Raw genomic sequence first — 26,947 nt, forward strand, 5'->3', positions numbered from 1 at the left:
TACAATTTTACTTCCATTGTGGTTTTGAGATATTTGTTGCATTAATTCATTTTAGTGCTTATCTAAGGGAATGGTGGTGGTAAATTTGATAACTTTTAAATATTTTATTTTCATCAGTTTTATCTTGTTGATTTCCTAAGGATAATTCATTTTGCATAACATCTCTTTCACAGTAGAGAGGATGAAACCAGCTAGCTGAGTAGCAGTAGTCATGAGCTGTAGTATAATAGGAACTCTAATCAAGAATCAGAATCCATTTGTATAAGGTGCTGTACAGACAGCTAGTAAAGACAGTCCCTGCCCCAGGGACAGGATTCCAGAGGTGGATGAAGCACACAAATTGGGGTCGGAATGAGTTGAGGGGAGGAGGAGATGGCTAAACTGATAAAACTGATAGTTTGGCAGGAAATGAGAACTCATTACTTGCCCAGCTATTGCCAGATGGGAGTGAATTGTAGGCATCCTAATAGAAAGTTTGAGGAGGAAAGATAAGGTAGTGATATGAATTTTGATAAGTAGTTTTCCCCATGTTTTGGGGGCTGTTTGGGAGAAATGGTGGAAGTGCCTGAGGAAGAAGTGGACAGATAGGAGGTTAAGGCTTAAACCAAAAAAGGAATTAATTGGTGTTATAGACCAGTGGTTCTCAAACTTTTTGGCCGATAGCCCATCCCGCTCAACGCAGACTTTTCCAAAGATCACCAGGCAACCATCCATGATGTCAAAATGGGTGCAGGAGTGGTGAGGATACAGTGTCTGGTTAGAAGTTAGGGTGTAGGAATGGGCTGGGGGTCTGGGTAGGAACAGGATGGGTGGTACTTACCTGGCTCTGTGCCTCCCACCACTCCCAGGCACTGCCCCTTACTGCTCCCAGTGGCCATGATTTTGACCAATGGGAACAGCGGGGGAAGCCTCCTGGTGAGTAATTTCCTGTGCTGCCATTCCCCCAGCTGCAGGGCAATGGAAAGGCAGCACATGGAAGTACTTCCTTCCCTCGCAAGTAGGATCTGGTCCACAAGGCTCGCCCCTCTTCCCCACCCACTGCAGGAAACCGGCACTAGTGCTCCAACCTTGTGAGTTCCTTGCAGCAGTGGGGAGTGAGGAGGAGGGGTGAGCCCTGAGCCCGGGGGCCACCTGCAAGACAGTACCACACTTTGAGAACCACTGTCATAGATAGTTACTTAGTACACTGCTTTTTTTTATCTCTGTGGCTATGTCTACACTACAGAGTTTTTTCGGGAAAGTGGCTGTTTCCAAAAAAACTTCACTTAAGTTCACACTGCAATCGCATTCTTTCGACAAAAAATCAGAAGAATAGAGGGTTTTTTTCCCAACATTTATAAACCTCTTTCCAAAAGAGCTCTTTTGGAAAAAGGCATGTATAGACAGGGAAGAGGGAGCTCTTTTGAAAGAAGAGGAAAGAGGAAAAAGCACATGTGCACTGAATGGATGCTATCTGTCGAAAAAGAAGATTGCTTTTTCGGCATGCTTTGGCAGTGCGGATGCTCTCTTTCGGAAGAAGTTTTTTTGGAAGATCTCTTCTGGAAAAGCTTCTTCCAAAAGGAGCCTACAGTCTAGACATAGCTTGAGTATGGGTTCAAATCCCCTATGGGTGATAAAGCAACAGTTTTTGGTATTCTCCAAGCCTTACTGATGGATTGGATAGTTGCTCTTATAATAAAATCACAGCACAATTCAGCATGGAATCATTGAAGGTGTTATGGGAAAGTTTATATGCTGCCGATCCTTTCAGTATACCCAAAATGATTAATTCCCCATTTCCATAAGCAACAAAGTGATGCAGATTCCTAATCCACTCCTTCTCACATCTCTGTATAAATATATTTATCATGTACAGGAATGGAATAGAAAGAATAGAAAAGATACTGATGGATCTAAGCTACAGCAGATTAGAATCCCCAGCCTTCTCTGCTAATCATTACTGTTGAGTTAAAAAGTTGATCTAGCAAGTTGATTTTCACCAATGATCAAAATGAAGAGAAAGCAATCAGTCCATGGTATAGCCAGCCTCAAGTAGTAGATGATGGTATAATTTTTGCACAAGATAAATACTTAGAACCCTAATACAGATGAGCCCTGCTCCTGTATTCAGGTCCCTAGAGGGTAAGGTGATGGGCTAGAAATGCTAAAATACATTCGATTCTTTTCTAATTTTGATTGAATTTAGGTTCATTATAAAATGCCAGCTTTGTCTAGCTGCATTTTCAGTTGCTGGCATCTAATCATAGAGGCTTAGGACTGGAAAGCACCTCAATAAGTCTTCTAGTCCCTGCCCCCTGCACTCTAGGTAGGACCAAATTATAAGCAGACCATTCAAGTCAGGAGTTTGTCCACCTATTTTTAAAAACCTCCAGTGATGGAAATTCCACAGCCTCCTAGGCAATTTGTTCCAGGGTTTAACTACCTTGATAGTTAGGAAGGGTTTTTTTGAAATATAGGTTAATGTCTTTAAAACAAAGGGGAAGCATTACATTAAATGTACTTCTGAAAGGTAAAGCATAAAGCTGAAGTATTGTACTCATGCATTGAGGCAGTCTTCTGAAAGGAAAACGAAAAATATTTTTTTAAAATTGCAGCATTTTCATAAATCAAGCTAATTGTTGAATGAGCTTTTTCCAGCATTCAGAACTAGTGAAGTGTTTTATTACAGCATCTTCTGCTAAGTATTCTAAGCACTATGTAACTCTTGATTTCTTATAGAGTAAGATACTTTTAATTAATGATTTAGATGCAGTGTCACTATTGCAGAAATCATTAAAATAAGGGTGGGTGGGGAGGATGGCACCTGTTGAGACTAGATGCATGTAGATGTGGTAATCCCATGAATGATGAAAAAACACCTGGTGAAACTGCAGTGCCACTGATGGTGTAAATGCCTATCATTAGGTTCTTGTGGGAAATTAAAGCTTTTGTTGCTGAGAGAGCTGCTTATTGAATTATTGCAGAGAAAATGAGAATGGGGTGATGGTCACAGCAAGGAGAGAGGAATAAGGACAAAAGAGAAAAAATAGATGATTTAGGATAAGAAATCTTATGAACTCCATGCTAGAATAAGAAATCTTCGTGTTAGTCCTTCCTTTAGGACTTGTAGCTGAATCCACTGAAAATTGATTATTTAAACATCATAAATATGAATCTGAAATATCAGAAATGATATGGTTTTAAAAGTGGTGCTATATACCTAAGTTATTGTTATGTAAGATTATATAATATGTTTGAAAGGGATGTGTTAAGTGAAAAACCATTTTGGTTAGAACAATCATCAGGTGTTTTCACTAGCTCTTGAGACAGTGCAGTTAAATGGTTTGAGGGTCTGCTAAACTGCTGATTTCTATTTTTGAACATTAAAGAAATACCAATTAATGTAATCAATGTGTGCAAAAGACAGTGTCAAAATCCAATTTGCAGTGTTATAGGAACAACCGTTTTTTAATCCGTTTTCTCCCACCCCAAGTCCAAACTATTCAGTAGAAAACGAAAGATTGATTCAAAATGTTCATTGCTCTTTTTTTTTTTGCTTAGAAGTCAAGGATGGTTGGGGGAAGAAAAAGAGTCTAAATTCTTTACCCAAAGTTAACAGATAAAGGAAGGATAGAGGAACCTAATTTAGGAATTGACAATCATAAATTATGCACCATTTATATCCTGAGTTTCATTACAATCAAATTTGGAGAACTGAGATGTTTACTTTTCTCATGGTATTTGTGGTGTTCTCTAAAGTCAGAATGTGGCATAATGTAAATTCTGTACCACAGTAACTTTACCTATGAAGTGTGGTAAATGTCAAGTTTTAATTGCACCAATAATATCATGGGTTTTTATAGCTTCTTTGAAACAAGTATGTAATTAGCATCTTCCCAGGAAGTTACAGGATGAAGGGATTCATCAACATAGCTTACCTGATGCTGCTCAATGAATGAAGTAGTTAGTAGGTAGTGTTGGGATATGCAACAAGGAATGTGGGATACAGAACAAGGACAAAGAAGAGGAGAAATGGTTTTCTGTGGTAATAACAACAGCACAATTGAATAGATTTTCACTGCTGCAGTCGTAATGTGAAATATTATGATTTTCTCTTTGATTATGCTCAAAGTCTTCAGGATACAAATATAATGTTTTTATAAATGCATTTTTCAAAGAATATAAAAGAGCAGAATTTGGACCAGGACAGGTTTGACAAATTCCTCCATTACCAGTTCTATCTTAAGCGGCACTGTTTACACAGAAGCTAGAAGTTTCAAACGTCTCTGAGAAATGGGACACATTTTTCATAGAGTAACACCGTTCTGGAACAATTTCAGCAATATCTTAAGCACAAGCTCAGTGTGCTTCCTCGCTGAGACCTATGTAAGATAAGCTGGAATTCACTTTTTTTGTATTAGTGTTTACCTCCCATCTGTTCCAGCTCGTCATTGTTGAAGAATCAGATTTGCCTTCCATCTAGATCATTTTTGTAGGATCGCTTTCCCACCTGCCTTTAACCCTCTAGCATCACAGAACAAAACTGTACTTTTGCAGCACTAGTAAGTCCATTTCCAAAATTGCACTTCATATCCCCTTCATTTTTCTTTTCTGTCCCTGGGTTCAGGAGGACACAATGCACAGTCTGGCCTCTCCTCTCTGCCTCCCACCTGCTTGTTGAGTGTTAATCCCAAAGGCAATATGTAACCAAGTGGTTTTATTTCCTTGTTTCACTACATGAGATATTGTAATGAACTTCTGTTATTTTTGCAACCTGAACCTTATACTTTCACAATATACGGTGTAGCACAAACCAATAAACACAACTGAGTACTGTAATATTGTTTTCCATATGCCATGATGATACAGTACTGGTCTTAGTGAAATAGCAGCAATTTTTCTGGCAAGCATGAGAGATTTGGTCAGATATACCAGCTTCATTAGAATTTCTCAAGAGAAATCTGTTTGTTTCAGGTGAGTCAAAGAAATATCGATTACCTCAATCAGTTTTCTCAAGTAAGCATTTTAAAGAGGTTTTTATTCCTGTTTTAAATTATGTTATTACTAGTTTTGCACACCACTTAATTGTATTTCATGTTATCTAACCACATCAGGGAATAAATGCTGAGATTTAAAAAATGAATGAAAATAAACAACTCTGCCTAGTCTGATAGACTAATAATTTGTGTAACGTGTAATGCAGAAGATGCAGGGTAATGCAGAAGATGCGGGTTTCCTTTTTCAGTTACATCAAAAAATGGCCAGACTCTGTTCTCAGTGGAAGAGGGTGTGTATGTGTCTGTGGCAAATTAAATGAGCTAGAAGCTTTGAAGGAAGAGGAACTTTACTCTTCATGTAGGAAGAAAAATAGTGGCTAAGCTTCATTTATATGAATTACAATTGTACGCTAATGCATTTTTGAACTGTGTCTTATTGTATAGATAACGGAGCTGGTTGCTTTGATTTGATTATTTTCAGGAAATTCTGAAGGTTCTTCATTCTGATTTGGAAGGAAAATTTGAAATAGCCCGCAGGAAGGAAATTCTGGATTTTCAATATATATTTTCAAAACAAAAAAAGAACAGGAGGCTGTCCCCACTCCCAGCAAGTCTCCAATAGTCAGAGAGCCCTCCACTGCAGGACAGGGAGCATAAAAATCCTCAGAACCCCAGGTCTGTCTGGAGGCCCAGGGCTTTCAATCTCCTGAGAAATTGGTTCTGGTCCGAAAAGCCCTGGGTCCCAAGCCCAAGGGCAATCTGCATGTCATGACTGCCCCAGAGCTACTGAGCTTTGAAGCCTGGATTCCTTAGTATCCTGTCAAGTGAGCCGGCATAGAACTATGTTAGTGTTTCAAAGGCAATCCCTCAAAACCAAAAGATTACCACAAAACATACTAGTTTCAGTGGATCAGTATTTTCTACCTAAACCCCCATTTTGTCAGAAATGTGCCAGCCAGTTCTAATTGGCAGGAGTGAATTTATCTGGTTTGGAAATATATGATATGTTGCAAGTATGAGGTCATGTTTATCTGATAGGGAGTGGACTCAGGTTGGATACAGACTTCATATTTAACAGCAAAAGCTTGAGCTTCTCTTCATGGTTTTGTCCTGCTCTTGGTTTCCTATCTAGATACTGAATTCTTTGTACAGCTGTCTGAGAAGGACCAGTTGATTTAGCAAGACCAAACCAATGGTGACCGAAGTACCTTCATGGGACCAAACTAGACTGGGCAGCAATTGAGCTGGTGGAGCTGGACCATGTAGCCATGGATTTAAGTAGGATCTGCAGGTGTGGGCTTCTCTGTCTTGGAACAGCCAGGCAAAGGGACCAGCTCACTAATGCCCACTTTACCACCACTGAGTCTGTTTTGGATTCTTTAGTGAGGGTATGTCTACACTAGCCCCTAGTTCGAACTAGGGAGGCTAATGAGGGTGACCGAAGTCGCTAATGAAGTGCGGGATTTAAATATCCCACACTTGAGTAGCATAATCCTGGCCGGTTGCCATTTTGGAAACTGACTAGCCCGAAGTAACTGCCCGCGTCTATATGTGGCAGAGAAGCAGGATTCCGAGATAAACCCCTTAGTTCAAATTAACTGTTACTCCTTGTGGAATGAGGTTTAACAGTTAATTTGAACTAAGGGGTTTATCTCGGAATCCCACTTCTCTGCCACGTATAGACGCGGGAAGTTACTTCGGGCTAGTCAGTTTCCAAAATGGCGACCGGTCGGGATTATGCTAATCAAGTGCTGGATATTTAAATCCCGCACTTCATTAGCAACCTCGGTTGCCTTCATTAGCCTCCCTAGTTCGAACTAGGGGGCTAGTGTAGACGTACCCTGAGATTTTAGAGGGGTGAGGATTGTCTTCTGAATAAGAACTCTGTGCCTCAACAAGCCAAGTGGTTAATAATTAGCTTTGTGATGTCAGTAAAAACATCCTTTTGCAGTTTTGTCATCTTTTTCTAGGCAGAAGTGTTGCTCGTAAATGTTTCTCTGTCCAGGACATCTAACGGCATTATGCTTGTAGACATAGGTATTAGAATAAGCAATGCTGCTCCTTCTCTTAACTTCTGTGGTTTAGACTCACAAGGCTGAATTATCCTCTTACTTTGTAGTGTGCAGGAATATGGTGCTAACACATGAAATAGTTTGTGCTTCTAGCTAAGTCATTTATTGTGTTCTATGCTTTAGCAGCTACCAAAAACATTTGTAGTTGTCGTATGTATGAGGCTAGGCCTTTCATGACTGGGATTCAGCTATGCCAATGTGGTATCTTGATATCTTCTCCAAAATGAAGAATTCCACTGTGTTCATGAGATGAACCCATTAATGTGAATAAAAACTGAGAGGTTTTGGAGTATTTCATGACTAGTGCCTTGCATATCTTTGAGATGAGACATGTCCCATAGCTGCTTCTCAGATGTAATGGTAAAGAATCTAGGAATACCATCACTTAACTTGCAATCAGCCAAAAAAGGGGTATATGATGTTAATTTTCCTTCCCATTGATATGCATATCAAAATGCAGATACCTCTATTGCTTTACTTTTGAATATGGCATCTTGATGACAGTAAGAATGACATGAAGGACTGTTCATTGCAGGGGTTATCACATATTTTAAACAGACCATCTTGGAAACATTTTATCTCAAAGAGCGTTGAATAGCCTGTCCATTCTGTCTTCCTCTTGAACTCCTGATATTCTGATACTTGCAGGGCACTGCTCATGAACAAGTTGCCCATTGAGAATTATTCACAGAACACAAGTGGGTGCCTCATTTTGAACAATTAGTCAGGGAAATGCGGTGATATTAGTATTCAAACATAAAAAGAAGCAAAATTCAGTGAATAAATGATACCTCGTAATTATTTAGATTGCGATAGCACTCAAAATGTGCTAGGTGCTTTCTAAGCACTGAAGAAGATACAGTCCCTGTCCTACCGAGCATCCAGTGTAAAAAACCAAACAAAACAAAAAAGAGGAAGGGCCATAACACACAGGCAATGCAATCAGGGGCTGTGTCCAGACTCCATGCCTCCGTCGACGGAGGCATGTAGATTAGCCAGCTCGGAAGAGGGAAATGAAGCCGCGATTAAAATAATCGCGGCTTCATTTAAATTTAAATGGCTGCCCCGATCTGCCGATCAGCTGTTTGTCGGCAGATCGGGAAAGTCTGGACGCGATGCCCCGACAAAGAAGCCTTTCTTCATCGACACAGGTAAGCCTCGTGAAACCAGGTTTACCTGTGTCGATGAAGAAAGGCTTCTTTGTCGGGGCATCGCGTCCAGACTCTCCCGATCTGCTGACAAACAGCTGATCGGCAGATCGGGGCAGCCATTTAAATTTAAATGAAGCCGCGATTATTTTAATCGCGGCTTCATTTCCCTCTTCCGAGCTGGCTAATCTACATGCCTCCGTCGACGGAGGCATGGAGTCTGGACACAGCCAGGGTGGCAGGCATATTCCTTATTTGCTATGTACTTGTTGTTAAGTAACTTTTACAAGTTGAATTCATTCAATTCTCCTCACTCAATCCTGACCCTTTTCATTTGTTTCCTTACATCAATGCCAAGCATTGGGCACTTCCACTGTTCTTTCACCCCCACCCCTTCCCTCCTTCATAGTTTTGGGCAGTTCATCTATAGGGTAAACAAATGCACTGGTGAATATATCATGGTATAAGCTAGCTTCTTGTTGGCGTGGCAGAAGAAAACCTGTCCTCAGGAATTGAGATATTCAAGAGTTATTTGTCCAGCTCTACTGATGGACATAATGTTAGGATGCAGTTATCACAACATGCTGTCAGAACACTGTGATTTGATTATTTTGTGGCTTCCTGAGGATTAATTCAATGACACATACTGTGACTGTTACAGTTTCAGTACCATTTATATAGCTGATGCTGTGGGGCCTCCCCAATTTAGTTAAACTATGGGTTTTGTGGGGCAAAACTGCTGTAGAACTGAGAGCAACAGAGCTGTAGAACTAAATAAAATGCAAATTCCAGCCATTTCATTGCATTTAATGCTTCTGTCTTTCATACAAATGGCCAATTATATAAATTGCAAATTTGTGTCATTTCTTAGCATTTATTCTTCTTGTGGGCAATTACAGCAGTCAGAATACACTTTGCCTTCATGTGCAGCAGCTGTCACATGGAGTCACTGAGAACAAATTCTCTTTTGACTACAAAGCATGAGCTAGGACTAAATTTAAATGTGGAACTGAAACAGAATCTAGAAAAATAAAAAGTGATCAATTGTTGCTTCTTGGCAGCCAAACAATCAGCACAGCTCTCAATATCTGGTGATGATAATGCAGGCACAACCATGCCTACATTAAGACTGAAATGATTTTTGTTGCATGTGTATCCCATACACCTACAGGGATGTGGTTCACTTACAGCAGGAGATAAGAATGAGTGAGCGCTACAGCCTTAGCTGAGAGCCAGCTGGCTTTATAGCTCAAGCTATAGAGTAGGATTTGATAACCTTTCCAGAGTGGCATGCCAAGCTTGAATCCTCCTTCCCTGGGCCGTACCCTCCATACAGGGAGGAGCAGAGTGTGCACTTCCCCGCAAGCCAGATGTAGTGTGGAGCTTTGGGGCTTCCTTCCCGCAGCAAGCCAGAGCTGGCTCCAGTCTTGCTGGGGGTGTGATGCTGGATCACCAGCACAGGTTGGGGTCAGGGTAGCTCAGGGGTGTTCAGGGAAATGGGTGAGGTGTGGGTGGGAAGGTGGGTGACCACAGGGTGTCCAGCCCGGCTGGGGGTGAAGTCCTGTGGGGGTCTGTTCCATGGAACCCTCATCTTCCTTCCAGGGACGCAAGTGCCCAGGGGCCAATACAGCTTTGAGGCAGGGGCACACCCCTCAAGTTTTCCTCTTCCCTCAGCTGGTACCACCAGAAAAAAATTGTGTTTTTTTCAATTTTGATTTACTTTTGAAAGAACACGACTGCAGTCTAGATGCAGGTAAAGATTTTTTTGAAAAAACGCCACTTTTTTGAAAAATCCCTGTAGTCTAGACACACCCTAAGAATTTTAACTTTTTCATGTTAGTTTATCAAACTTCATTTTAAACAAGGTAAAATATTAATTTATGTCCAACACAAAAGGTTTCAATATTTTTTATTTATGGCAGGGATTTGGGTTGGGGGTCACTGGCCCACAGAAAGATCAGTTGGGGACCACACAAGTGGGAAGCAAAAAACTCCTCCAACCCCCCCATCCTCACTGAGGGGGCCCCCAACTGAGATACCTCACTCCTCCAGCACTCTAGCCCCACAGCATGTGGGGAAGGTACAGGAAGAACTGAGATTCAGGGCTTCCCTTAGGCCAGATTTACTTTTCTGGGGTTCTGGAGTTAGTGGATTTTATGGACTCCCTTAGTTTCTGGAGTTGGGACAAAAATGAGGGGTTCAGTGTGTGTGACAGGGCTTCCAGTGAATGGGATAGGGATACGATGCAAGATCTGGGAGGGAGGTGGGATGCAAAAGTGGGAGAGGTTATGAGGTCTGGGTGGGAGGTAGAGGGCAGAAGCAGGCTGGGAATAGAATGTCTAGCTAGGGGAATGGAGCAGGAGCAAGAAAGGGTGCACAGTGTGTGGCTAGGAGGGAGGGTGCAGGCGTATGGAATACATTTTGTGCACTGAGGTATTTGGGGATGTGCACCATCAGCAGAAACACATGCTGCCAGCTGTGATCGCTCTGCTAATCAACTGGGTGGTATTTGAATCTCTGAGGGGCCACTTGAGCACGCAACTTATAGGGAACACTGATCAGGACCTCATTATGCGAAATAAACAGTCCCTATAATGCTGCTGCTTAGTTAAAACAATGTAGTTTAGATGCAAAGAACAAAACGGAGGTGATGAATAGAAACTTTGAACTGGGGACTTACTTATAACTGAGCTGTAAAAACAGCTCTTTGTAGGTGATGGTATGATCAAGAACTGTATGTCCTGGTGACCTTAAAAAAGGTATTAAAGATTCAGTTGAATCTTTCTCTGATCCAAGTCTTATGTTGACCTTGAACTGTTGATTTTTGTGGAAGTTGGTCAATTCAAAACACAAGTTTTTAGACCTAAGGAGATCACTTTAAATTTATTTTAGAGGTTGGCCTGATTTGACCTCAGTTGAGATCCAAGTTTGCTTCCCTCGGGACCTCATACATTGAGTCAAACCTTCACACCAAATCTGAACACACAGAAATTTGGGAGAGTTAAGATTCAGACTGGGTCTACACTGCCACTTTTTTTTTTTTTTTGAAAAAGCTACGCAAAATGCCCTCTGCATTTTGTGTAGCTTTTTCTGATTCTTTTTTTGGAAGAGGCTTTTCCAACATTTGGCCCATCTAGATGGGGCCAAATGTTGAGAAAAACCCCTCTTTCAGAAGCCCCCTTATTCCTCATGGAACAAAGAATACAAGGACTTCTGAAAGAGCGCATTTGCTCTTCCGCAAAAAAAGCAAAAGAGAAAACTCGTTCCCTGGACGCGGAACAGTTTTTCCGGGATATTGGAGGTATCCCGGAAAAACCGTGTAGTCTAGACTTAGCCTCAAGTCCTGATTTCAACCACCCAAGTTCAAATCTGGGGGCTGTGTTTCTACCCAATGTCAAGCAGTTCTGAAGCATCTGTAAGGCTACTGTCTAGAGAAGCTGTCGTATGACAAGAACCAGAACAAGTTATATCTACAGTGGAACTAAAATGGAACTATACAAAAATAAATTATCTGAAACCGTGATTTGGAGTTCTCTGAAACTTAGTGAAATTGTTAATTAACTGAGACTGTCTTCCCTAAACAAAATCTAGCTTACACAACCAGGTTTTTTTTAAACCTAACATAATTTTTGCTGTTTGTCAATCTTCACTAGATTTATTTATGATCTTTTTCTTAAATATATTTGAGAATACAAATAGTGTAATTCCCATTCTCATGATGTAGTATTAGTTGTAATACCAAGACTATTGTACTCAAGAGAGCTATTAAAGTAGACAGCTGGACAATGAATAAGGGCTACAAAGAATGAATCAGACATGCAAAGAAAACCCAGGGTAACTATGGGATTTCTTGTTTTAGCATGTAAGGCTTTGTCTATCCTACAGGGTTTTTCTAGGATACCTCCGGTATCCCAGAAAAACTCCGTCATGTCAAGGGACCATGTCTGCTCTTCTGCTTTTTCTTGCGCAATAGCAGACACTCTTTCGGAAGCCCTGACTTCCTCCTTCCACGAGGAAGAAGGGGTCTTCCAAAAGAGGAGACTTTTCTAAAATTTGGCCCAGTGTAGATGGGCCAAATTTCAGAAAAGCTTCATCCTAAAAACTATCGGGAAAAGGTACACAAATTGTGCTCTGCAATTTGCGTACCTTTTCCCGATAGATAGGTGTAGTCTAGACATAGCCTAAGAAATGTTATATTAAAGACACGTGTTTAAAAAGTGAGAAGCAGAGTTTTACAGGTTTGGATGGTGAAACGAGACATAGTTTCAATTAAAAATGGATTTGACATATTGAAATATTTGGGCAAATCTAAACATAATCTTGTCTCTCTAGATCAGGAGTAGGAACCTTTTTTTGGGTTAGGGGCAACTGACCCACAGAAAAATTGTCTCATAAAAGTGAGAAGCAAAAAACCACACACACATCTGGCCCCCAGGTGAGAAGTAGAACAAAAAAGAGAGAGACACTTTTCTTATTTCCCTTGAACTCCAGCCCTGGGGTGGAGTGGGAGGAGTGCGGAGGCACAGGGCTTACCCCGGGACCAAACTAACTTTCCTGGGGCTAGGATTAAATCCTTGTGGGCTATCTTAAGGCATGCCATGGGCCTGCAGGCCATAGGTTTCCCATCCCTGGTCTAGATCAAAAGGATATTTTACTAGTGTGAGTGTATCCTACGCTGCTATTACATCTGTTGGTATGGATTATATGCATTAATTGGCAGTAGGAGAACTTTGCACAAAAGATGTTTTTAAAAGCTCAGAAGTAAAGATGGGGGGAAATTTTGGAGACACTTTTTTTTCATAAAAATGGAGATTGTGACAAACATTCCATGAATTTATGTTGAATTTAGTGTATTGTTCACTTCGGGGGAAATTAAAAATCAAATCAAATATTCAGAAGGAAGTGAAAAAAAATTAACCAGATTAAATTTTGTGCCAGACTTGGCCACATCAGCAACTCAGCTCACACCACTTAATCGTGCATTTACACAGCATAGTTTCTGTACCACCAGTAGCCTCTTCTCCAGACAAGTATTTCTCATTGTGGTGTTTCAGTGGCTGCTTGAAGTCTAGTTATACTTTAATACAAAGTAAAGGGGAATAGATTATTTTTATTGGGTGATTGTTTTTTTAAAGGTCTGCAGTATACAGGTGCACACTGGACAACTTGGTGCACTGGTAGCTGCTATTAATTTCATTTTAATTTCACAGCATTGACAGCACAGCCACATATCATGAAGTTAGTAACAAAGAAAAGAAAGAAGAAATATACATTTTTGCATTGTATGAAAGTTCTTTGCCATCTGTGAGCTTTGTCCATGGCCAGAGATTTTATTTTCATCTCACTGCAGTAATCGTACAGTAAAATCCTTCATTGCAAAGGAGGCAAAGGAAAATGTGAAATCGAAGTGAGAAATTGTTACCATGGGTGGCAGGAATTTAAGCTTCTTGGACACCACTGCTCCATTTCCGCTCTCACGGAGAGCACAGACACAGCACTTAAGGCACAGAACATCCAATATGTTTTTAAATGTTCTTCTTAGTGCTCTAGCATGGCTGGCTTCTGTTTCTCTGCAGTGGAGCACTGAAAGCTTCGCTGCCATTGTTTTCATTTCTCCTCGAACCAGCCCCTGTGAGAAGCAAGGAGAGATCCAGCTGAGCCTCCCCATCCCCTGAGGAAATAAAATACAGGTCTATGTAGCACTTTAAAGACTAACAAGATGGTTTATTAGGTGATGAGCTTTCGTGGGCCAGACCCACTTCCTCAGATCAAATAGTGGAAGAAAATTGTCACAACCATATATACCAAAGGATACAATTTAAAAAAAATGAACACATATGAAAAGGACAAATCAAATTTCAGAACAGAAGGGAGATGGGGGCGGGGGGGAAGGTAAATGTCTGAGAGCTAATGATATTAGAGGTGATAACTGGGGAAGCTATCTTTGTAATGGGTAAGGTAATTAGATTCCTTATTCAGACCCAAGTGTAAAGTGTCGAATTTAAGCATGAATAACAGTTCAGAGGATTCTCTTTCAAGTGCAGTCTTAAAAGGCTTTTGAAGCAGGATGCAGGTAATTAAGTCGTTGAGACAATGTCCTTTCTAGTTGAAATGTCAAGAAACTGTTTTTTCTTTGTGATCCTGTCTGATATCTGTTTTGTGGGCATTGATCCTTTCGGTGCATGATAGCATAAATTATATTTCTGGATGCACAGGAATATGTGTTCTTGATCTTGACATACCACACTAATACCAACCCTGGTACCGTCCCTTGCAACAAACCCCGTTGCCAGCTTTGTCCACATATTCACTCTGCTGATACCATTATTGGACCCAACCAACTGAGTTATAAGATCAAGAACACATATTCCTGCTCATCCAGAAATATAATTTATGCTATCATGTGCCGAAAGTGTCCGGCTGCTATGTACATAGGACAAGGGTCTCAGACACTTCACCAAAGGATCAATGCACATAAAACAGAGAATCCTCTGAACTGTTATTCATGCTTAAATTCGACACTTTACACTTGGGTCTGAATAAGGAATAAAGCATGTTAATTATATAAAACAAACACAAGGGCTATCCACACACCAATTACTTCACATGCATATTCTACCCTCTCATGTCACCCTTTGCCTGTTGTGGTTTGTTTTTTGCCTTGTATTAGATAAGGTCAGTGGAGCAGAGATCATGTTAAAATAGATGTTTGCATATGTCTCATGATACAGTGACAGCACGCCGGGGTACTGCCCACGTGAGAATAATTTCTTGAGCACTTACTGACTTTAGAAAACTGCTGCACAACTTGAGTGTATGATGATGGCCCAGAAGGCTTTTCCTATGCTGATATTTTAGATATGCAGGTTATTCTAAATGCCACTGAACAGGGTCAAAAAAGCAATGTAATATACCACCCTTCCATGCCTGGGGCTCCTAGGTGCTACAGTGACACAAATGAATAATAATAATACCCTTCCATACCATATACAACTACCACTCCCTTCCCACCTGTCTACTTAAGGCTGGGCTGGGGAACCTTTTTTAGGCCACTGACCCACAGAAAAATCAATCAGGAGCTGCACACACGTGAGAAGAAGAAAAAAATATTCCTTACTGACGTGATCCTCAAGTGAGAAGACACTCCCCACATTCTCCTTCCACACCAGAGCCTAGGGGAGTCCAACTTAGGAGTTCTTGTGTGCTCCAGCCCCACAGTGGGGCAGTGGTGGGGCTGAAGCACCAGGGCAGGCTCCCTAATGGTAATGGGGGCTCTAAGTCTTGGGGGGGGCTGATCCAGTCATGCTGAGGACTGCATTTGGCCCCCGGGCCTGAGGTCCCCCACCCCTGACATCAGGGGACTCTTAACCGTGAGCAATGGCACAAGTGAATCCACATCTGTTACATATAAAAATAGAGGCATTAGACATGCATTTACCTCATTTACTCAAACATTTGGGAGCATATGCAAAATTTGCAGGCCTACTTTTAGTGTTCAGCTTGAAAATTGGTCCCTCAGAGTTTGGTTTCCACCTTCAAAGTGGGCTCATTTCACTCAAAACTATTTTCAGCATGAGACTGAACTCTTTGTGATCCATACAGGATCATCTGTTGAAGTTGTACCCTATGACACCACGGTAGTGGGCGCTCAGCATCAGGCTGCATGGCTTAGCTGGGCTGAATGCAAACCCACCTCAATCCTGTGGATAAACACTCGGCGTGGCAAAGCTGTGCTGTCACTGCTCATATTTCCAGAGGCTACATTACTAAATAGACTAGCATGAGAAAGTGTGTGATAGCTGCATAGTGTGTAGAGGTAGCTTTGGGCTCTCACTGCTGAGTTGGTGTGACATGGGCACAGGCTCAGGCTCATCATCCAGGTAAAGCTGATTTGAATGATGCATCCTCCAGGCAATAGACCTCTGTTACCATGTAATGAAAAGCGTAATTCTTCCTGAAATGGAGCCTAGAAAGCAAAATTGTAAGCACATTTTTTTTTAAAAAAGACCTTTTAAAATATACTTAGAAAAATGAATTACAGGCAAAATAGATTTTGCCTAGGAGTCCCTGTTGTAAAGTTTTAAAAGTAATCGTTTAATCATTTTTATGGGTGATGTTGCCTGGGGGATGGAAAAGATTGGTTGAGAGGCTACATATACCTCTGCAGTTTAAAATATGTATTTGTGAAAGATGTTGCTAGACCTGGATCCAGCTCTACGCTTTGCAAAGGGAGTGCACCTTCATCTTACAGGGATAATATTCTAGGCCTATAACATTTTGTCACTTGAGTTAGGTCAGTGGGAGTTGCAGGTGCCCAACCCATCTGCATTTCAGGTCCTGTGTGTACCATAATTGTCAATCGTTTTTTGTATGGCCACCTACAGGGTTTCTTCTTTGAACAGCTACTGTGACAGGGCTTGTTGTTAGGCACAGAAGTGTCTCTGTTGCAGCAAGAGTTATTTAAAACGCCAAGACACTGATGTGGCCTACCCTGCATATTCCCAGAATAGTGGCTATTATTCCTAGGTTATCCTAGGCAATTGAAGACATCTGGTAGACTTGTCAGAATGTTACTTCCGATCACACAAAGCTCCCATCTGTGCTGTCACATCCATTCAAAGTTTCTGATGCAGAGATGATAGACTTCAGAAACCTTCACAAAGATATCCAAAGAATTATATTTTTACCATTAAAGTGGTATGTCATCCTATCAGATCTCTCAGATTAGATACCAAAGGGGCCTCTTCTCTGTTGTGTTTCAGCAATTCTACACTGCTGAAATTCCATTGGTTTTGCCATCATGGTCAATCAGGGAACAGAGTGGAAATCAGACTCTGAGGTTGAAGAAGTTTTAAAAATACTTTCAGTAGACAGTAGGACCCTAGGATGGTGACTCGCAAATATTGGTACTTTAATTGTTTTGTTTTGGGACTTATTAAAAGAATACCTTCCTATGATAGCCCTGACTCTTTGGTTTGGAAGAAGGATCAGAAATCAACATTTTAAGGTAATCAAAATGGAAGGAATCTGGAGAGGAAGAGATTAATGCAGCAGTAAGAGACCAGAAGTGAATGGAAGCTCTTCATACTCTCCCTTCTGCTTCCAACCTATTCCGAGCAATCCTCTGGACTGGCCACAAGGAAGAAAGGAGTTCTGTGCCTGTTGTTCCATATCAGCTCGTCTTAGAACCTTAGCATGCCACTCAATTCAGTCTTTTTCTTACGCTGCTTTATAATAGTATAATTGCACATTGTTGCATTTCAGTTCTGCAAAGGAGCTACAGTCTTATTGTTAACAGTGCTCAAGGGGCACAATCAAGATTGGCCTCTTCTCATACTAGACACTATACCCATTCACAGACACAACTCTTGCGCAGAGAGCTTTCAGTTTCTCATGAAACAACAGAAAAGAGGTAAGTGTAACAAATAGGGAAATTGGAATGACAAGGGAAGGAGGATGAGGATAATGATATGCAGGCTATGTAGCTGATATCATGGAACTATAATTATGTTCACAATTTGATTGTTCCAAATAATGGATTTTTTTAAAATGGCAAAATAAAATAGTCTAGTCCCCAAGAGCTGCCCAACCAGCACATCGCTCGCTGATTCCTTAATATGTAATATGAAAATGAGTTTCAGGGAGGAACTTGAGGGAACAGAGGGAAGACACACCTTTAAAAAAAATCAGGGATGGGGTCCCATGTGCAGGGAGGCATAGAAGATAATAGAGTAAAAAACTTCCTCTATATATTCTTTTTGAATGGAAGCCTCTTGAAAGCAGTCTTCAGAGACTGAATTTCTCAGTATTTAATGCAATATTATTAATGATAATTTAATACCAATCTTCAATATGGAACAGACCCTTTATGTTGAGAAGTACCATATTTGACATAAGGGAGTCGCAATCTGGCCTAATATTATTATTACATTCCTTAAAATGATTTGAATAATAACAGAATCCTCACAATAGAAATCTGAATGAAAATTACTTGCACTAAATTTTCATACTGCTTTGTAAATCAAAACTTTGGTCATTAGAAATATGATTTCCTATGGAAAATTCTGAAACCTTATTATTGAAAAATAATTTCTAGACCTCCAAGTTACAAAGGAAAATGAAAAATGGAAACAAAGGAGAAAGAATTAACCTTTTTGTTCAGGTCACACATCGAGGGGATGTAAGAATAGAAATCTTTCAAATACAATAAGATTGATGCCCCACAGTATTGACCACAATAACACCCTGATAAAGTGCCATTACCACATCAAGCAACAGATTAAATAAACCCCAGAATGGTCATTTCTTGGACTCTACAGGTAAAAACACATTGCTACAAGATGTGTTGTGTATGTAGCACAGCCACAAAATAACATTCAATGAATCTTCCGAAACAAAAAAATGGAACTCTGATTTATCATTGTCATATAATATCAGGTCCCCAGAGAAATTTTGACAAACATGGAGCATGACCCTAGTTTGGAGAGGTAATGGGGTTGGGTATAGTGGACTATTGTATTCATGAGGTCACAACAGATTATCCGATTGTCCCTTCTGCCTTTCGGTTCTGTCATTCTGTGATACACCTGCAATAATTCCCGTGATCTCAATGAAACCACTTGAAGAATAAGAATCACTTACTTTGAGTAAGGATGGCAAAATATGGCCCCAAATCAGTCACTTTTCACAGCTGCTGCTCTTGCAACAGCCAATCATCTTTATTTTTCATGCAAAGAGCTCAATAATAATCATTTTAAACAGCGGTGACTTGGGTAAAAAAAATGTGGAATGGTTGTGCAGAACAATTGATACAGCGCTTCACATGATTTTATTTAATCTTAGGGAGGCTATGAAATATGGGCAGGAAATAAAATAATATTGGCTATATCAGGGCAAAAAAAATCCCAAATATATAGGATGACCATATTTCCATATGCCAAATACAGAAAACCTGGTAAAATTGCTCTGATTTAAGTGAGTTCAGCAGTACAAATGTTCAAAATAGTATTAAGTTGAATCAGCCCCCATTAAAAGACACATTGCATTAGTATCTGACTATATATTTTATAATGTGCATCTGCAAACAACAGCTAATGGGCTGGATCCTGTCTGCCAGGGTTAGCCCCTAGTAGGCACCGATACCACCATGTCTACCTGCACCTCCGCAGGTACAGGGGATCGCAACTCACATTGGCCACAGATCCTTGCCAATGGGAGCTGCGATTGCCTGTACTTGGGAAGCGCAGGTAAATATAGTGGCAGCAGTCCAGGGGCTAACCCTTGTCAACTGCTGTCGTTTTATTGCCCACCTCGATCAAGACAGTAGCCAGCTAGGGTTGGGGCTCACCATGTTATGAGTCATTAGACCCAGTAAGTAGCTCCCCTGCTCTAAAACCCTCCCCCCTGCACTTTGCTGCAGCACCAGACAGTGCAGGGGCAGGGAGGAGCCATGATGGCCACTAGCCTCACTGCAATGGACCCAGGAGCCACCAGGGGGGTGGGCACACTGGTTGGCTGGCAAAGCCAGATAGACCGCCCCCCCCCCCACCAGGAGCCACCAGCCAGTGGGGTGCTGGACAGTACATCCCCAAACTCCTGCAATGAGCTGCTCCCCTTTGCCCTCCTGGAGAAGCTGCAGCTGGAACAGTGACTTCCTTGCCACCATGGCCAGCCCCCCAGTAACTTCCTCACCTCCCAGCCCCCTGCCCTGAGTCTCCGACCCCTAGCATTGACTCTTGCACCTCCACCTTTGGCCCTCAGCCCCCCAAACCTCCCACCCCCTGCTCTGAGTCCCTTGGCCTGCACCTCCACACCCTGCCCTGAGTCCTGCACCTCCCTACCCCCTGCCCTAAACTTTCCCAGCACAGGATTCCAAAACAACTGGAAGACAGCCAGCTGCTGGTTGCAGCAGTTATGAACGATACTGCAACCAAGACCAAACATCTTTCCTCTAGTTTGACTTGCAGTTTTCACCATACGTTGTTTCCCCAGCACATTTAGCACCATCAGAATTTGTATTGGTATTGTCTGCACAAAGCCCAACATGCTTTTTACTAAGGGTATGTCTACACTACCCCGCTAGTTCGAACTAGTGGGGTAATGTATGCATACCGCACTTGCTAATGAAGCCTGGGATTTGAATTTCCCGGGCTTCATTAGCATAAGCGGGGAGCTGCCATTTTTAAATCCTTGCTGCTTCGAACCCCGTGCAGCGTGGCTACATGGGGCTCAAACTAGGTAGTTCGGACTAGGGTGCCTATTCCGAATTACCGGTACACCTCATTTCACGAGGAGTAACGGTAGTTCGGAATAGGAACCTAGTCCGAACTACCTAGTTCGAGCCCCGTGTAGCCGCGCTGCACGGGGTTCGAAGCAGCGGGGATTTAAAAATGGCGGCTCCCCGCTTATGCTAATGAAGCCCGGGAAATTCAAATCCCGGGCTTCATTAGCAAGTGCGGTATGCATACATTACCCCGCTAGTTCGAACTAGCGGGGTAGTGTAGACATACCCTAAGAGAAGGCTTCTCAATCGATATAGGAATCCGCACTGCGTATCAGAAGTTTCACATGGTAGAGAAGAAAACTCAATAATGTTTGTGTTTACCCCATCAGAGGGAGCAGTCAGGGATCATGTGCTCAAAGGGTAGCTGAGGGGGCAGGGAGGGAGTAGCAAGTGGCTGTGTGTAGACAGGGGGGATACCCATTCTCTGAACCCTGAGGTATCAAGAGAGGCTTTGTGGTCCCCCTGTTCCCAGATGGCTCTGCCATCCATGGAGATGGGTCCTCCACCCCTGTGGCTCTTACTGGCTGTGTGAGTAATGGGGGCTGGGAGCTGAGGGGCAGCTTCAATCCCCTGCACCAGCAGCAGTGGCAGGAAAGGAGGGAACAGCACAGCTATCTGTGCCATGGCGCCAGCCAGGGAAGCAGCTGGCCTGCTCTATCCGTCTCTGGCTTCCCACCTCCAGACTGGCCAGAGGGCAGGGAGAGAGGAGGGGTGGGTCTGTCCCCAGGACTGCACTGCACTTCCACTGAAGTTTGTGGGGGAGGTGGGCAACATTCCCAGTGCTGCCCAGCTTTGCCCATGGACTTGGGGGCTTCTGCTGCATGGGGAGTGCCAGGGATCCAGGATTCAGTCCCGCTGCTCCCAGCTTCAGCTTTGCTCAAGTGGGGACTGGGATTTCAGCCCCTCAGCTCCTGCTTTCAGCCCCACAGGGGTTGCCAGGGCTTGTGGCTTCAGCCCTTGGGTGAGTGGTGGCGGGGGTGGGGGGATCAGGGCTGCTATCAAGGAGGAGAGAGGCATTCTAAGGATCATGGCTTCAACCTGGGGGTGCTGGGAATTCATTGTGTGTGTGTGTGTGTGTGTGGGGGGGGGAATCAAGCTTTCAAGCCTCACAGCAGGAGCTGGAGATCACGGCTTCAGTTCCAATGCTTGAAAGGGCTGGCAGATCTCCCACCTTTGGAAACCCTGCTTTAGGGTGCCCATGGGGAGAGCTGACACACACCCCTCATTTACACCCATACTCTTAAAAGGGGTGGGCAATAACACAGTGACAGTTCACCAGGGTTAAGCCTTGGTGGGCCGCTGCCACTATATTTACCTGCACCTTCACAGGTACAGGTGATTGCAGATTCCCATTGCCCAGGAATAGTGATCCACGGCCAAAGGGATCTATGGGTATGTCTACACTACAAAGTTAATTCGAACTAATGGACGTTAGTTCGAATTAACTTTGATAGGCGCTACACAAGCGCTCCGCTAGTTTGAACTTAATTCGAACTAGCGGAGCGCTTAGTTCGAACTAGGTAAACCTCATTCTACGAGGACTAAGCCTAGTTCGAACTTACTAGTTCGAATTAAGGGGTGTGTAGTGCCTTAATTCGAACTAGTGGGAGGCTAGCCCTCACCAGCTTTCCCTGGTGGCCACTCTGGCCAACACCAGGGAAACTCGTATGCCCCCCTCCCGGCCCCGGACCCCTTAAAGGGGCACAGTCTGGCTACGATGCCCGTGCCAGGTGCAAGCCTGCCAGCACCCAGCCAGCAGACCCTGCACCTGGCACGGCTCAAGCCAGCCACCCGATGCCCCCCAGCTCTCCCCCTCTTCCTGGGACCAGGCTGGTGGCTCCCGGGAGCTTGCCCGGGACCACAAGAGGTGGGCACCCGCCTGGGCTAGTGCGGACATCGTGGACCTCGTCCACGACCTCCGCACTAGGCACAGGAAAGTGGCCGGCTAGGGCAGGAGAGCTGCCAGCCTGTCCACCCAGGAGCAGGTGTGCATGAAAATCAAGGTGGTCCACTGAGACCCCCGACCCTGAGCCCTGAGCTTACAATGGCCGTACTGGGTCAGACCAAAGGTCCATCTAGTCCAGGGTCCATCTAGCGGCCAACCCTAGGGACCCTGGAGGGCATGGACCGAAGACAGTGACCAAGCCATTTGTCTTGTGCCATCCCTCTCCAGCCTTCCACAAACTTTGGGCAGGGACACCACTCCTACCCCCTGGCTAATACCACTCTATGGACCCAACCTCCATGACTTGATCTCACTTCTCTTTATACTCTGTTCTAGTTCTAGCCTTCACAGCCTCCTGCAGCAAGGAGTTCCACAGGTTGACTCTTTGCTTTGTGAAGAACAACTTTCTGTTACTAGTTTGAAGCCTGCTACCCATTCCTTTCCTTTGGTGTCCTCTAGTCCTTCTATTATGGGAACTAATGAAGAACTTTTCTGTATGCACCCTCTCCACCCCACTCATGCTTTTATAGACCTCTATCATATCCCCCCTCTGTCTTCTCTTTTCTAAACTGAAAAGTCCCAGTCTCTTTAGCCTCTCTTCATATGGGACCTGTTCCAAACCCCTGATCATTTTAGTTGCCCTCCCCTCTCCCAGCCTCTCTTCCCCTCTCCCACCTCTTTTTCCCAGTCTCCCCCAGTTTTGTTCAATAAAGAGAGATTCTATTTTTGACCACACGTTTTCTTTATTTTGTACATCAGGAAGGGGGGCTAGGGAAGGGTAAGTGGAAGGAGGTGAGGGAGGAATGGGGTACGAGCCCCCGATGGGGAGGACTGGGCTGGCTCTGCGGGCTTCTCGGGGTGGAAGTTCTCCTGCAGCCCCCCGATTGCCCTTGTCCTCTGGATGGCAGCCTGTGGCAAGTGCAGCCGGGGTGATGGCCGAGTGGTGTGATGTTCCGCGTGTGGGCACTCAGGGCATTCCAAGCCAGGACTGCTTTGCAAGCGGGGAACCCCTGAGAACTGTCTGTCCGGGGTGGGGGTCGGGTCCCTTTAAGCACAGCCCTCGGCTATCCTGAGGCAGCAGCTCCACACTCTTAAGTCCTCATCTGATGCCATGCCGGCACTGCTTCCGGTCATCCTTAACCCCGCTTCAGGGTCCACTCTGTGTGGACATGCTAGTTCGAATTAGCGTTTTGCTAATTCGAACTAGTTTTTAAGTCTAGCTGCGCTAATTCGAATTAGCTTAGTTCGAATTAACTAATTCGAACTAAGTTAGTTCGAATTAGCGCTGTAGTGTAGACATACCCTCAGGTACTTAAGGGACTGGCTTAGGAATAAAATATAAAATAATCAAACTCATCTATTGCTAGAGCTGGTGTGATGGAACGGGCTGGGTCTGGGCACCGCTGAGGGCATTAGCTCATGGCAAATTGCTCAAAACCAGGGCTACTTACAGCCCTTGACTGGAGACCTTTCCCAAATAGGCCACAAACCAGTCACGCAGAGCGCTTCGGCTGCCAGTCTGGCCAGCAGGAAACCTCAAGAGCAAAATCCCTCAGACACCTCAGCTCTCCCTGTGCCGCAATTAGCCCCAGGCCTTACACACAGGTGAGAGGTTATAAAACCCAATCTCACCACCTCCGAACAGATCCTCCTGGTCCCGAAGAACCAGCCACAATCCATGGTCAATGTACACTTTAGATCTTACCCACAAGAGCACACTGAACCAATCCTTTAGAATCTAAATCTAAAGGTTTATTAATATAAGAAAGAAAAGGTTGAGAGCAAGATTGTTAAGGAGAATACATTACATACATCAATTACCAAGTTTTTGATGCAGTTTCTTAGCAAAGCTGTTACAAACTGCTAGCTTAGAAGTTTCTGGTGTACATCCTATATTAAGATGGGTTAGCAATCCTTCCTGGCTCTCTGTCCCTAGCAAGGATGCATCTGGAATCAGTAGCAAGATTGAAGACAAGATGGAGACACCCTCATGGCATTTTTATATTCCTGGTGTCTCCCAAGCTGGAGCTGGTCACATGATCAAGTGACCTATCTGTGACAAGTATCAGAGGGGTATCCATGTTAGTCAATCTGCAAGAACAACAAGAAGTCCTGTGGCACCTTATAGACTAACAGATTTATTGGAGCATAAGCTTTCATGGGCAAAGACCCACTTCGTCAGATGCATGTTATTTCGAAATAACTTTGCTGTGTAGACATACCCTAAGATGGCACAGGACTTCTCATTGACCTATCTGTGTTTCACATGCCAACAGCCATGAGGCACTGGCTAGTCTGCAGGCTCCCAGACACATTCCTCAGGTGTGTATTGGCCACTCTGAGAGCCATTGTCCATGAAGCAATATATCCATTTACTGAACTCTCCTTTCTCACAATAGGCAGTCCAGCCCCATTGCTCCCTCCCAGACAGAGAACATTTATAGTACAAGAACAGAGCCCATATTCATAACTTCACATACAAACATCATACAAGTACATGTATAGCATACATAGAATCAGTAGAGCATAAGCTTTCATTTGACACCTGAGATGGCCCACTTTGTACAGAATTTGGGGCAAACACAACCCATGGGTGCAACAATGATCTGTCTGCTCCCCTTAAAATCCAATAACATGACAGCTGGTCAAAGATTTTTTACAAAATAAACATATTTCCATCACATTTCTATCTGAGAGGTTGAAATCTTAAGTGTTTAAAACCAAGAGGGTGAGGAATTGAATAAAATGCCTGAAAAGGGTAAGTTAAAAAGCACTTAGGTGACACAACAAAGGAAAACATTTCATACAATGAAGCCTCTTATATTAGACAAAGTTGCGATAGCCTGAAAGGCTGGCATAAAAAGATGGAGAAAAGTTATCTTGCCATAAACTCAAAACAAGGGGCAAAGCTTTCAAATTACAGCATAGCAAATTTAGTTTAACTCTGAGGAAAAACTTTCTGTCTGAAAGAATACTAGATCAATGGTACAGACAGCCTTGGGAGGTTGGGGAAGTTCCTTCATTGGAGGTCTTCCAAAGAAGACTGGATGCCCATCTGTCTTGGATGGTTAGACACAACAAATCCTGCATTTTGACAAGGCATGAGACTAGATGATAATTGTAGTTCCATCTAACACTATGATTCTATAATAATAAAAAGGACTTTAAAATGAGAGCAATTTCTATACCTTTTCTACAAGAAGCCATCTAACTCTTTTCATACTCAAAAACTGTAAAATAGAAAGTTTCCAGAAATATTCAATGTTTAGTAGAATCCAAACCTTGAAAAATTAAGCGCCATAGATCAAACTGTGAATCTTTATCATAATGCATATAAACAAGACACCAAAGTTAAGTGTTCAATTGAGTTATCTTAAGGAATCTTTCATGTCACTTTTTGATGAATCAGTAATACTGCTGACTGATTCGCAGTGTAAAAGCTAATATTTCTGGATAAATGAAAGTGAGAACACATACTTCCTGGAGTTAACATATTTGTAATATCATAACAATGCTGGAAGATTGCAACTTACTTTTCAAGGTATTATGGAACTCCAGGCATCTTAATGCACCAAGATTATATAATGTATCCAGATAAGTTGAGACAGTTGTTTGAAGTTATTATTTTTCAGCATAACAATTGAGTACTTTCTCTCACCACTCTGAATTGCAGCTCAGAAATGTGTAGAATTGCCTACAATGCAAAGTTGTTAATTAAAAACACTAGCTTCTTTGAAAAAAACGGGACTGCCTCAAGGGGAAACATATACTAAAAATGGAGTAAGATGTAGTGACCCAAATTGTTTTATATATTTTCTTAAATTTCTTAGGTTCAGACATACCTAAAGACCCAGACTACTTATCTGTAGTTAGAATTAAGATTGTTATTGATTTTTTAAGTACTCAAAATTAAGGTACTAAATGAACATTAACAGAGCATAGGATTTAATTGTCTTTAAAGTACTAAAATAGCAAGATTGCAAGAGTGTTTTATGTGATATGTTATCTATAGACCAAGTGCCACCCACCTGCATTAATTGTTCGGGAACCTGATGGAGCCAATGATAAAAGTGTGACAGTCCCAGAAGCAAGGCAGGGAGACACGTGATAAGGACAGAAGGTAACTCCCTCCCCTGGGAGTCTCTGGCACCCATTTGCCAGTTTTTTTGGGGGGAGAAGATTACTGATTGGTTAGCATTCCCAATATGAGGGCTATGTGGAGCCTCTTTTGGCTCCATTCTAGCAGACCACCTGAATTAGGAATGGGAACCCAATCTGACAAAAGATGTGGGCCTAATTGATTAGAGGGTCAGGGAAAGAATTTTTTCTCTCACTTGTTCATTGGCAAAGGACCAAGTTTTTTTTTTTTTTTTTACCTCCCTCACAACATCTTCTAGCCACTGTGGATTAAGTTGGAACTAGCCTAGTACTTACCTGAGGTGTTGGAGTGGAGGTGTTTATTCATCACAACCTGTGGCCAGTTTCTAGTGTGGTTAAGATAATAAAATGGAAATGGACATATG

The 26,947-nt window shown here is 42.8% G+C and overlaps 1 protein-coding gene and 1 long non-coding RNA gene across 4 annotated transcripts in view; one reads left to right on the plus strand and one right to left on the minus strand.

The window, feature by feature from the left end:
• GRM8 (glutamate metabotropic receptor 8) overlaps positions 1-26,947 on the plus strand; it is a 507,705-nt gene that overhangs the window by 113,603 nt on the left and 367,155 nt on the right. The window lies entirely within an intron of this gene.
• LOC142829262 (uncharacterized) lies at positions 13,314-26,589 on the minus strand. The gene is made up of 3 exons (XR_012903700.2): positions 26,453-26,589; positions 25,958-26,118; positions 13,314-13,825 (listed from the first exon to the last, which is right to left on the minus strand). It is a non-coding gene; the product is annotated as an uncharacterized LOC142829262 (long non-coding RNA).

Source organism: Pelodiscus sinensis, chromosome 1 (assembly GCF_052426305.1).
Source record: "Pelodiscus sinensis isolate ZL-2025 chromosome 1, ASM5242630v1, whole genome shotgun sequence".
NCBI classification, from domain to species: Eukaryota; Metazoa; Chordata; order Testudines; family Trionychidae; genus Pelodiscus; species Pelodiscus sinensis.